The following is a 14,007-nucleotide window of genomic DNA, read 5'->3' as shown; positions in this document are numbered from 1 at the left end:
TAGTGAGCTTATTGGGTAGTCATTCATTGTTCTAGTGAACGTACCGCCATAGTAGCATGTACAGCACCTTTAATAAGAACACCCGCTGGTTGAACTCTCAATTGTACCCAGACGCAGCTGAAACTTAACTGTTTGACAAACATTGTCAAAAACCCAGTCTGAAGTTTACGTTATCTTGCGAGTGTAAAGTGAGGGGAAACATTCACGAACACTATCTTTATTAGGCTACCGCAGTCAGCGTGTCCCATATTCATTATCTTAGTCCGGTACTTCCTCCGGTACTTGGCTGCCGGAGGAACCTTACCCGCAACCCATTTGGCTACCGGAGGTACCTTATCCGCAACCCATTTGGCTCCCGGAGGAACCTTACCCGCAACCCATTTGGCTACCGGAGGAACCTTACCCGCAACCCATTTGGCTACCAGAGGAACCTTACCCGCAACCCATTTGGCTACCGGAGGAACCTTACCCGCATCCTATACGGCTACTGCAGTCACCTTACCCTCAACCAATTAGACTACCGTAAAAGGAACAAATGAAAACTTGTCTGGTTTTAGGCGGGGGAAAACATAGGAACTCATCTGCTAAGTGGAATGCAGCGAAGGAATTCTGGGAACGCTGGTGCTGTAAATCTTGCTCTTATTAAACTGTCGCCAGGATGTATCACCACCGTTTTGCGCAACTCAGAGACAGGAAACACTGACACAGAGAACGCAGTAGCGGGAAACGCCTTGACACAGGCAACAGTGACAGAAAACCCCTGATGAAGGTAACCCAGTGGCAGGAAACTCCTGACACAGTCAACACAGTGGTAGGAACCTCACCCCCCACTGACACAGGCAACCCAGTGGCAGGAAACACCTTGACACAGGGAACCGAGGCAGGAAACACCATGACGCAGGGAACCCAGGCAGGAACTAATTAATGCAGGCAATCCAGTGGCAGGAACTAATTAACGCAGGCAATCCAGTGGCAGGAAACACCCTGATGCAGGCAACCCAATGGCAGGAAATATGCTGACTCAGGGAATACAGTGTCAAGAACCCTGACACAGGCAATCCAGTGGCAGGAAACCCCTGACGCAACTAATCCAGTGACAGGAAATCTCTTGACGCAACCAATCCAGTGACAGGAAACCTCTGGCACAACAAATCCAGTGGCAGAAACCTCTGACCCAACCAAACCAGTGGCAGGATCCCCCCAACACAGACCGCTCAATATAAACAGTTACCGAAGTACATTTGTCTAGTAGCAGTCCGACAGAGTTTACTTATGTGATGGCTTCTGAAACAAATTAACAATTATATCTGAAATAAACTTTGCAACACGTCTCCTTAAAATACCTGGGAAAAAATGATCGATAGGCGGAGATTTTCAAGTCGTTCAGCATTGACCTGAAGAAGAAAAATTCCAGAATTTTGTTTGGAAAATAAATACAATTATGTGAACCCAACATCAGCCGCCGGAGCGCGTAATCAACGCTAATGAATGCTTGTTTGAAAAACATTGATGCAACCATACCATTAATTTCACAACTGCACAATTTATTTTATTTGTAAGCCGAGTAAAGGACCAGCAATATTAAAGATATGATGATATTAACAAAGATATGAGCATGTAAACGAAGATATCATAATATTAATGAAGATATAATAATATTAATAAAGATGAGAATATTTATGAAAGTATGAGAATATTAACGAAGGAATGAGAATATTAACGAAGGTACGAGAATATTAACGAAGGTACGAGAATATTAACGTAAGTATGATAATATTAATTTAATTAATGAAGGTACGAGAATATTAACGAAAGTATGATAATATTAACGAAGGTATGATAATATTAACGAAGGTACGAGAACATTAGCGAAGGTACGAAAATAGTAACGAAGGCATGAGAATATTAGCAAAGGTATGATAATATTATCGAAGATACGTGTTCACTACCAGCAAGGCTATTTTGCGGGACACGGCGCGCTAGCTCACCTACCCAATTATGTTAGGGATGCAGTCCCTTCTCTTGCTCTGCCATTCCGTAAAATACGTCTCTGTTTTGCCTAATCAGAAACGTACGAATCCTAGCAACCCACCTAACCTATCTAGGTCGATATAGAGAAAACGTCATTGAAATTGAAATTGAAATAAGTTTATTGAGGTAAAATACACACAAAGGGATGAGGTAGCTCAAGCTATTCTCACCCCGTTTAGTACATCGTGTTAATACATACATATAAACACATCACAAACAATAAACATATTACCAAACATTCTGAGAGATAAACATCTACATTTCCTAAGAAAACGTCAATATTACTGTGTTTTAAGCTTTACTAATGCGCTGCATTTTTAACGGATTTACTGATCCTGTAAAATGTATTGAGCATTTTGGTGAGAGGACTGGTTATAAACTCTTCTTTTTATTAATTTAAACTGTAATGGTTCTGAATTTGTATGCGAAGGGGGTAAGAACATACATATCAGTATGCTTTGGAGATGTAAACATTCCTCGACAATGCATGACAGAATGGAAAGGAATTCAATGATAAGTACAATTTAAAGCGCCGAAAAAATGACGTTTTCTATGTATCGGCCTAGACAGGTTAGGTGGATTGCTTATGGGGGGGTTGTACGTTTCTGGTTAGATAAAACAGTTGCATTTTTTGTTCTCAAAGTGACAGACCAAGAGGAACTATCATCCAACTTTGCCCAGGATTCGGATCTAGGTCATCTCGCATCAGCGGTGACTGGTAACTACTGTAACGTAGTGTTGACCAACTGTATTTGGAGCAAAGTGGCAGACTTAAAATCTGTATTACAGTATTTAAGCAGTATCCATTCAGATATGAACAGAATATTTTTCATGAATCATTTAAACTTCGCGCCGTTAGTGTCATTGAACTTAATAAACAAAGGAATGTCGTTTAAGGCAGCGTCTGGGATGCTCCCGGACGTAGGTTCGAATCCTCGTCACGGCCCCTGTGGATTTGTTCAAATGAATGTCAAATTAGCTTAAAGCAAACTTTACCATTCGACCAATTTAACAAAATAATTTTGTCATACGCCAAAATACATGTGTAAAAGTACATATGTTCATTATTCAAAGATAATTTAAGGTCCAGCAAGCCTATGCAGAAAGGTAATCATGCCTTAATGTGAGCATTTATATTATAGAGCTTCCTCTCTGTTGTCCCATCACCGCCACCGGTGGTGGTGGGCCAGCCCACCTGCACCCTCCGCTCACCCAGCCATCAGAGGAGTTTCAAGGCGGTGTTTTATATTCAGCTTCTCGGAACAAGAGTTCCAAGTAGCACGGGGCTATGGCCAGCCCGTAGTGGACTTACCTGGCACAGGAGCTGGGCAGTAACTCAGTCTCAAGGCGCATGTTAGGGTAATACTTGGGTGGCAACAGTGTGTGTGTGTCAGTCTCTAGTCAAGTATAAGACTAAACTGGAAAAGGTTCAAAGGTTTGCCACCAGACTAGTACCCGGGCTGAGAGGTATGAGCTACGAGGAGAGACTACGGGAATTAAACCTCACGTTGCTGGAAAACGTAAGAGTTAGAGGACATGATCACCACATACAAGATTCTCAAAGCAATTGATAGGGTAGATAAGACATGCTCTTTAACAGAAGGGGCATACGTACTAGGGCGAACAAAGGTGGAAATTGAGTGTCCAAATGAGCCACAGAGATATTAGAAAGAACTTTTTTACTGTCAGAGTGGTTGACAAATGGAATGCATTAGGAAGTGATGTGGTGGAGACTGACTCCATACACAGTTTCAAGTGTAGATATGATAGAGCCCAGTAGGCTCAAGAACCTGTACACCAGTTGATTGACAGTTGAGAGGCGTGTGCTCTGGCTCTATGCTCTGGCATAGAGCCAGAGCTCAATCCCCCGCCAGCACAAACAGGTGAGTACAAACTTAACCCAAGCATCTCCCAACACATAAATCTCAACATTTCCATAAAATATCTAGGCGCTCTGCTCCACAGCTCGGCAAACACGAATTTATACGCACCTCATAAAATATTAATATTTAAAGTTTCTTCACAAAATTTTTAAATTATATTGAAAGCACTCGAAGGACTCGTAAAATTGTATGCTTTTAAGCCCTGATAAAGTCGCCACTGACATTCAGTACCTTCCTAAAAATGTGTTAACGATGTCTTCGGAAATCTCCGGGAAACCCGGTGGGTTGGGTGGGAGTAGAGGGCTTACCTCAGAGGGGCTGCTCAGTTCAAGTTCAAGTATGTTTATTGAGACAAGAAAAAAAATACATCACACAGGGATAGAGTAGCTTAGGCTATTTCTACCCCCCCCCCCCCCTCTACTTCAAGTCCCTCAAGGGGCGCACAAATTCAGTGAGTACATATACACAAATCACAATACAAGAATCACATTTAACATTGCAGATTAATATAGTAAGCACAGCATATAAGTGTTTCACTCTTGGAGCCAAATTATTGTAGCTCCTAAGTATTCTGTCTATCATACCATTATCACACATCCAAACAATTTGATGTGGTACACTACTTATTTCCTTATTTCTATAGTTATCAATAAGTTGACACTATAATACATAATGTTCTAAAGTGTAGGCGTGCGGCATACTACATAATTTACACTCCTTATCTTTTTCACTGACATCAACACCGTATTGCCAGATATATTTGTATCCTAATCTTAATCTCATGTAAATTGAATCCTTCCAAGTAGACTTTCCTCTACCATAGGTGAAGGACGAATGTGTATTTATTATTGAATAATTCTTAAGTGTGTTACTACTGTCCACATTGTTATTCTCTTTACCATTTCTTCTCCCTCTTGGATCATCTTGATTCTTGTTTTTATTTGTTTCAAGGTTATCTGACATACAGCATCAAGAAGAGTTTTTTCCATGGCTCTCTTCGCTATCTCATCAACTACCTCACTCAACAGTATTCCCACATGTGAAGGGATCCACATGATACTTTACACCCAGTTTTTTTCTAATTTCTTAACATTCTCTCTACACTCTATCACAATATTTTGGTAAACTGGGCGTCTGTTATTTAAAGACTCTAACGCTCCTCTACTGTCAATACAGAAGCAAGCATTTTTACCACATTTGACTACTTCCTGTAATCCTGCTAATACACCTTGGAGTTCAGCCTGCGTTGAAGAGGCATTGTCAGTTAAGCGGCGTCCAATAACAGTATCTACAGTGCCGATGTCAGTGTACTCCCTGATCAAGACTCCACATCCTGCCTTCCCATCCCTAGCTACTGACCCATCACAATATACATGTACAGTGTTTTCTGTAGGTAATTTTCTAATTATACAATCATATGTTGCCCTCAGCTCTCCTATCTAATACATACTTTTTTCTTTTGCAAGGGAATAATTACTACATCTACATTACAATCCTCCCATTGTGGTGTGATTTGTCTCTTAAGCACAGTAATACATTATGTAATAACATCATACTTTATAACATTAGAGCATAAGTTACTCATATATGCTCGCTTCTTTATCATACATTGTTCATTACTTCCCACCTTTTGAACTGAGAGGGCTGCTCCACCCAGGCCGGGATTAATCAAGCATTTACGCAACCATTTACGAAACCTGTACATCTTTCCTCAAGCATGGTAGATTTGTTTACATTTATTAACCAGTTTATGAGTTTCTAAGTACTATGAGGTTTTTATAACAATAATAACCTTGGGTTGTTAGGTTTCGAGGCTTGTAAACTATTTAATAAATGTGAAAAGCCGCTAAAATTGAGGAAAGACATACAGGTTTCGGAAGTGGTTGTGTAAATGCAGGTTTCTCAAGTCTCAATTGGACCATTCTCAAGTCGATTGTGTTCACAATCGACTTGAGATTGGTCCAGGACGGACCGAAACGTCGTCGTCCCTTCATTTTCTAGTGTGTGGATTGGTCAACATCCCTAGTATACTAATGATCAAACATCCCTAATGTATGTTTTAAAATGAGGTCTTCTTCTAATCCGGTTTTCACAACTATTTCAAGTCTTTGCTTTGCCCATAGATCTATGTAAACACGAACAGACTCCCTCATTCTTTACATACCCGACTCGGCTGTATCATAGACATCTAATTTAACAAAACTCCACCAAGTATACTACCACAAATAAATCACTGTTATATCAAACTCATCAAATAAAACAATGCTCTCTACGCGCCATAAAAGCCCTCTTCGTCTCCCCACCGATCCGTTCCTGTTCTCCCTCTTCCGACAGCCCATTCCTGCTCCCCCGCTTCCTCCCCCTACCACCCGTTCCAGCTGTCCCTGGTGGGCATGACTAACCAACCAGAAAATAGGCAGACCCCGCTGCTGTCAAGCCAATAAAAACAGTCAATATATTTACGGGGGCCAAAGATGAAGTACTGGCACAGCTGACGTCACCATGCCTGCCGGGGGGAGCGGCGCTCACGGTACATAAGCAATAGAATTCTTAAGGCAATAATTGTTGCAGGAGGCCAAGGGAGGAGTATGCCTTGAGCAATATAAAATAAAGGCCATAAGAGAGAGTAGCAACGGCTGTGGCCAGTGGGATGGGAGCAAAGCTCCTAGTCATTTGAGGTTTTTATTTTCACATAAATTGACTGGACAATGATTGGACAACTTAACTCTGGACACAGAGCCCACTTATGAAACACCAACGATCGTTGCTAATGCGGCATCAAGGGGGTTGCTGCCAAGTCTTACTAGTGCCCAAATCACTAACAGTTCCCGGGAGTCCGTGTTCTGGGTCGTGCCGGGCGTCCGTGATCTGGGTCGTGCCGGGCGTCCGTGATCTGGGTCGTGCCGGGCGTCCGTGGTCTGGGTCGTGCCGGGCGTCCGTGATCTGGGTCGTGCCGGGCGTCCGTGGTCTGGGTCGTGCCGGGTGTGGGTCGTCCTCACTGCTCGGCGGCAGGGTACTCGCTGCACTTCTGCCCGGGGAACGTCTCCTCCACGCTCCGCTGCAGGAGCAGCCTGACACTTCCATACATAAAATTATAGTATGAAATGATCTTATACTCCTAATATAAAAACCAGGCAATATTCTAATATTTACGCCGAGCTTAAAGTCACCGAGGCGTGTAGTCACCAATGTCCTGGGGTCCGATTTTCCTTGTTAGGCAAGTCTTAGGTGGGAGTGTACGGACCCCTGTCGCCTGCCGCTCACACCCTCCCCCTCCCGTAGTACAGTAAAAGCCTTTAAATCGAACAGTAACATCCCTTCCCCCCCCCCTAAACTCACACAGTAACGCCCTCATTTCACAGTAACATCACCCTGGCACAGTATAACATCCATCGCCCCACACCGTTACGTCTCACTCAAAGCTAGCTACAAACTCTGTATAAAATAGTCCCCCCCTTGCGGACTTGCGGAGGAATACAATGCAAACCGACATAAAGAAAACGCAGACTACTATACACAGGAAAGAAAACCATCACTGGAGTGTTCACCCAAGTGTGAATATACCAACAAACGAGAATTATTCTACGCGGAAATTACCGAAAAAAACTCTCAAAACTACCAGACGGGAAAAATTAAAAGAAAGAAATCCAAGAGATATGAAAAATGCAAACTATTACCAAAATTATAAATAACAAAAATCGGCAACAGTGGTTTTTATCTTACCATAAAAAATTCATCCACAAAGGATGAGAAAGATATTATCAAAATTTAGGCAAAAAAATATATGAAGGTAAGTTTAAGAAATCTTTAGACAACAGGTAAGCTGAGGATCTTGACATTTTATTCATAAACGATACCCCACAATACCATCAAAACATCGGGTACTAACACAGCAAACGTTGACTTCCCACGGTGTAGAATCCTGGAACTACACATTCGGCTGCTTTGTTTAAATTTATTAAACAGTTTACGAGTATCGAAACTTTCCAAATCAAATATAATTATTATCATGAACAGACTACTATTGCTTTGGAGCTCATAACTTATATCATAAATGTCAACAAATCCGCCAAAGATTGAGAAACGACCAGGTTCGTTAGTAGTTGCGTAAATGCTTGTTGAATCCAGGCCCAGGACAAAGTAATCTGGAGAAAAACAAACATAGTTACTCCTCCACACACACGCACGCACACACACACACACACACACACAGCCACCCCCCACACACACACACAGGGCCTCGGGGCCTCTAGGGGCCTCGTAGCCTGGTGGATAGCGCGCAGGGCTCGTAATTCTGTGGCGCGGGTTCGATTCCCGCACGAGGCAGAAACAAATGGGCAAAGTTTCTTTCACCCTAAGTGCCCCTGTTACCTAGCAGTAAATAGGTACCTGGGAGTTAGTCAGCTGTCACGGGCTGCTTCCTGGGGTGTGTGTGTGGTGTGGGGAAAAAAAAAAGTAGTTAGTAAACAGTTGATTGACAGTTGAGAGGCGGGCCGAAAGAGCAAAGCTCAACCCCCGCAAAAACACAACTAGTAAACACACACACACACACACACAGCCACCCCACACACAAAACCCCCTCCGCGCACACTCCACCCCTCACACAAACCCCACCCCCATTTCAAATCTCCACTCAGATTTCGCTCCGCCGAGATCAGATCTGACCGTCTCGTCGACCTGGCCCTTGTTCCGCTGCGACGCTCGGATCTGATTCAATCTGGTTAATTTTTCTCCGTCGGAGTCATCTCACAGCAAGGGTGAGAAAGGTGTAATCTGAGAGGTTGGGCGAACAGCTTGAGCCGGGATGCTGATTACCTTAATGATAAACGTCAGTGAGGGGAGAAATAAGAAGGACTGGAGGAGAATGGAAGTGAAGAGAGAGAGAGAGGAAGAATAGGGGATGGTGGAGAAATTGGAGAGAGGGAAGAATAGTGGGAGAAAAAGGGTCTCTGGAAGGAATAATAAGGGAAGGGAAGGAAGACTAGTGGATTGGGGATTAGGGGGGAAAATAGGGTTAGAAGAATTATGAGGAAGACGAGAAATAGCAGGTGAGAAGCCCTAGAGAAAAAAAATGAGAACAGGAGTAAGAGGTTTTATGATAAAGAGTAACCACAGCAGGCAGCGGGAAATAGATTATAATGTGAAGAAAAGAAGAAAGGGAACGGGTATTATCAGGGAGAGCGCCAAGCCATTACGACTATATAGCACTGGGAAGGGATAAGGGTAAGGATATGGGATGGGACGAGGGGAAGGAATGGTGCCCAACTACTTGGACGGTCGGGGATTGAACGCCAGCCTGCAGGAAGCGAGACCGTCGCTCTACCGTCCAGTCCAAGTGAAGAAGAGAAGAGTGGAATGGCACATGTAGGAAGGAGGAGGAGGAATAGAAAGACAGGGGAAGAGAAGATTAAATAATGAAGATAGAAGAGCGCTGCCAATTAACAAGATAAGAGCAAGTAATAGGGCAAGACGCCCGGGGAACCACGAAGCGGGACAGAGGAGACATGGAGAGGGAGAGAGAGAGAGAGACCCCCTCGAAGGAAGATGGGAGAGAAGACACTAAAAGTGAAGGTAAAAAGAACGGAGGAACAGGGAAAAACTAGAATAGGGAAAAGTACAGAGAAGAAAAAACGAGGAGGGGGAAACAACAAACAAAGACACTAAACTCTACACCCCTATACAAACAAAGCACACACACACACACACACACACACACCTCGTAGCCTGGTGGATAGCGCGCAGGACTCGTAATTCTGTGGCGCGGGTTCGATTCCCGCACGAGGCAGAAACAAATGGGCAAAGTTTCTTTCACCCTAAGTGCCCCTGTTACCTAGCAGTAAATAGGTACCTGGGAGTTAGTCAGCTGTCATGGGCTGCTTCCTGGGGTGTGTGTGTGTGTGTGGTGTGGGGGAAAAAAAAGTAGTTAGTAAACAGTTGATTGACAGTTGAGAGGCGGGCCGAAAGAGCAAAGCTCAACCCCCGCAAAAACACAACTAGTAAACACAACTAGTAAACACACCCATCACAATGGTTGTACTCTTCAAGTCACTTGTGTTGTCCCGTCTTGAGTACTGCTCAGTACTCACTTCCCCCTTCAGAGCAGGAGAGATTGCTGAAATAGAGGGAATACAGAGAACATATACGGCACGCATAGATGCAATAAAGCACCTAAATTATTGGGATCGTCTCAAAGCCCTCCAAATGTACTCACTAGAAAGAAGACGAGAGAGATATCAAATAATATACACCTGGAAGATACTGGAGGGTCAAGTACCAAATCTACACAGTAAAATAACAACGTACTGGAGTGAACGACATGGAAGAAAATGTAGAATAGAACCAATGAAGAGCAGAGGTGCCATAGGCACAATCAGAGAACACTGTATAAACATCAGAGGTCCGCGGTTGTTCAACGTCCTCCCAGCAAGCATAAGAAATATTGCCGGAACAACCGTGGACATTTTCAAGAGGAAACTAGATTTATTCCTCCAAGGAGTGCCGGACCAACCGGGCTGTGGTGGGTATGTGGGCCTGCGGGCCGCTCCAAGCAACAGCCTGGTGGACCAAACTCTCACAAGTCGAGCCTGGCCTCGGGCCGGGCTTGGGGAGTAGAAGAACTCCCAGAATCCCATCAACCAGGTATCAACCAGGTAACACACGGCGTGTCCACTGTTCAGGGAACTAGGTGAATACGCACACACACATACACCACAGATTGGAGCTAAGAAAACAAAGGTGCTAAATAAATATTAGAACATTTTCTTTTGCAAACAGAGTGGTACCTGCTTGATGGAGTTCTGGGAGTTCTTCTATTTCCTCGTCATCCTTGCCACCACCCCCGGCTCCTGCCCGGCTCTTCATTTCCGGAGTGTGATCACCCCTTGTCCACGTCTATCGCCTCATCTCCTTTCAGAGATCGTCGGTAGGCTTCGGAAGAGGGGACTCATCTATCCACTTGGGCGCCCTTCCACGACGACGACCCCCACCCTCTCCATGGGGACCGGATCGTCATATTCTACATAGTCATCAACTAAGCTCTGTGTCGTCCTTTAGGAACGACACAGGGACTGCTATGTGTAGCACATATAGATGATACAGCAAACCTCCAAACTGGGTCACATAAAGTTTCCACACTTCCTGTGGATTCAGTAGAACTTCAGGTTATACAACTTTTTACCAAGCCGTGGTACAGGGGGTACAGGTGGGCGGCTGGAAGTTCCTTCATCGTTAGTTCTAATCACTTCGTTGCTCCCACTGATTTTCTAAATCATAGGCAAGTTGTAATGTTTCAAGTCCACTGTGTGTGTGCTGATGTCTGAATTGCGGATACTGTTCACGAAGAACTTGAAGCGGGTTGACTACCAGGTACTAAACATGGCTTTATCCTGATATGTCAATATTTGAGCGTCAACCTCTTAGTGTGAATACTGCAGTGATGCAATATCAGTGAAGGTTTTGGAGATTACAAACATATATATACATATATATATATATATGTTTTCAGTTGCATATTGTCCTGGGGACCATTCAGGCTTGTTCGCATTTGTGTTCCTCACGTGTGCCCCAAAGAATGAGGTGATTTGGTAAAATGCTATGCCCAAGATTACTATCCGAGTGCCGGCGGTGGGGTGGTTCAAATAGCCTCGGCTATCACCTCATTATGTCCGGTCGTGATGGTCAAGTGGATTAAGGCGTCTTGTACATACCAGTTGCGTTGCTCCTGGGAGTATGGGTTCGAGTCACTTCTGGGGTGTGAGTTTTCAGTTGCATATTGTCCTGGGGACCATTCAGGCTTGTTCGCATATATATATATATATATATATATATATATATATATATATATATATATATATATATATATATATATTTAAAGGGGGAATTTAATAAAGTAAACTTCAAAGGATACCAGAGTAACCGGGATATGATGCATCCGATGAACTACTCTCTGCCTGCATCAATAGTCTAATTAACTAAACAGTGAATACGAAGATCTGATCGCGGAATCTGTGGCTCCTGGAACCACCAAAAGATTAATAGGCAATATGAAATTAAAAAAAAGCAGGGGAGGAGGAGGAGGAGGAGGAGGAGGAGGAGGAGGAGGAGGAGGAGGAGGAGGAGGAGAGAGAGAGAGAGAGAGGGGCCTCAGAATAAGAGAATGCATCATTACCAGTAGCACACAGAGTCGGAACCAACGCCTCCCCCTCCCCCTTCCCACGATACTGGCGCCCTTCGCCAACCCAGTAATCAAAGGTTGGGAGCACGCAGGCGGCAGTAACTAGACCCAGCCAATAAAACGCCTCTTCCCTTCCCATCCACCCCATCGACGGCGCTCTTTCCCTTCTGCCCCCCCCCCCCTCCCACTCTACCATTCTTTCCAGCCCCCTCATGATGGTATACCTACGACGGGCCTCACTGATGATTACATACGTGGACTGACTACAGCAGGTTGAATGGTAGTGATTAAATCCCAGCATGCCACCCCGCCCCATCCCCAGCATGTTATCTAGGCATCAACACACCGCGTCAACCCGCTCCCCACACGTAGACATTTTTGGTATTGTTATATTAGTTTAGTCATTTATTATGCAGTTTATACCCATCCCGTGGGCGGTTGTTGAAAAGGTTACAGAGATTACAGGTTACACAATGGGTTGAGGAACTCAACCCCATAGTTTATTTCAACAAGTAACAATCTGGTGAAGCTAGTTACGCAATTTTAAATACCCACGAACATAATATATAAACACACACATGTACTGTATATACATACACACAAATGCACACACATACACAAATATATATATACATATGTCAATGGTCACTTTTATATAACAATTGATTCAAGCTTATGATCCACAACAGTCTATTTTCATATACATAAACCTTGTGGTATATGTACAATAATAAAAGGTGAAATCTGAGTGTTTTTCGTTTTGCCGGCGTACGAGCCAGCACCAAGGACCACTGTACAAGGCAGCACCAAGGACCACTGTACAAGGCAGCACCAAGGACCACTGTACAAGGCAGCACCAAGGACCACTGTACAAGGCAGCACCAAGGACTGGTGTAAGAGGCAGCACCAAGGACAAGGTCTGGAGACCTCTCAAACTAACATCTCGGGTCAATATTGATATACGAGTGATAATGTTGGGGGCCATAACTCTTAGACATATGAACTTTGAGCTTCTGAATTTATTTTTATAAAGCATTATGAAACTGTCATAAACTATCACGCACTGTCCGTCAATGTGTGTGTGTGTGTGTGTGTGTGCGTGTGTGTGTATGTGTGTGTGTGTGTGTGTGTGTGTGTGTGTGTGTGTGTGTGTGTGTGTGTGTGTGTGTGTGTGTGTGTGTGTGTGTGTGTGTGTATGACAGACAGACAGACACAAGGCTGGCGGTGGTTAGGGGCCTGTAGCTGAGTGGACAGCGCTTGGGACTCGTAATCCTAGGGTGCGGGTTCGATCCCAGGTGATGGCGGAAAACAAATGAGCAGAGGTTCTTTCACCCTGATTCCCTTGTTACCTAGCAGTAAACAGGTACTTGGGAGTTAGATAGCTGTTACGGGCTGCTTCCCGGTGGTGTGTGTGTGTTAAAAAAAAAAAAGTTGATTGACAGTTGAGAGGCGGGCCGAAAGTGCAGAGCTCAACCCCCGCAAGCACAACTAGGTGAATACAAGGCTGGCGGTCGTGGCAGGACGATTTACCGCCATAATCTCCGTGAACGACCCCATGAATGCTCGTGCAGAAAGCCCATGCAGCGGTATTTCTCGGCCGATCTTTTGTATGACGCAATCTTGTCAAGACCTATACAAAAGGCAGTTGTTAACCGCCGAGAGTTTTATTAGGGGGCGAGAGAGGAGCGCACGCACTCACTCATCCCACCACCGGCCACCTCACGCCGCACTCACTGATTTAATAACGTAATTTCCCCTATTGGCAGTGAAGAATATTCGCGGTGCTTGCCTGTTCTGCTGAACGGCGCTGGAGGCCGAGTTCGCTCTCTACGACGGTTCCAAAGATGTGACCCTGTTTGACGGTCAGGAAGATGTGGCCCTCTACGACAGTAAGAGAGATGTGGCCCTCTACGACGGTCA

At 44.4% G+C, this 14,007-nt stretch overlaps 1 protein-coding gene across 7 annotated transcripts in view; it reads right to left on the bottom strand.

The window, feature by feature from the left end:
* Nucleotides 1–14,007, bottom strand: part of LOC123754415 (fat-like cadherin-related tumor suppressor homolog) — a 669,154-nt gene that overhangs the window by 67,108 nt on the left and 588,039 nt on the right. The window lies entirely within an intron of this gene.

The sequence above is a fragment of the Procambarus clarkii genome, chromosome 18 (genome assembly GCF_040958095.1).
Source record: "Procambarus clarkii isolate CNS0578487 chromosome 18, FALCON_Pclarkii_2.0, whole genome shotgun sequence".
Classification (NCBI taxonomy): Eukaryota; Metazoa; Arthropoda; class Malacostraca; order Decapoda; family Cambaridae; genus Procambarus; species Procambarus clarkii.
This window is presented reverse-complemented; position numbering and strand designations above follow the sequence as displayed.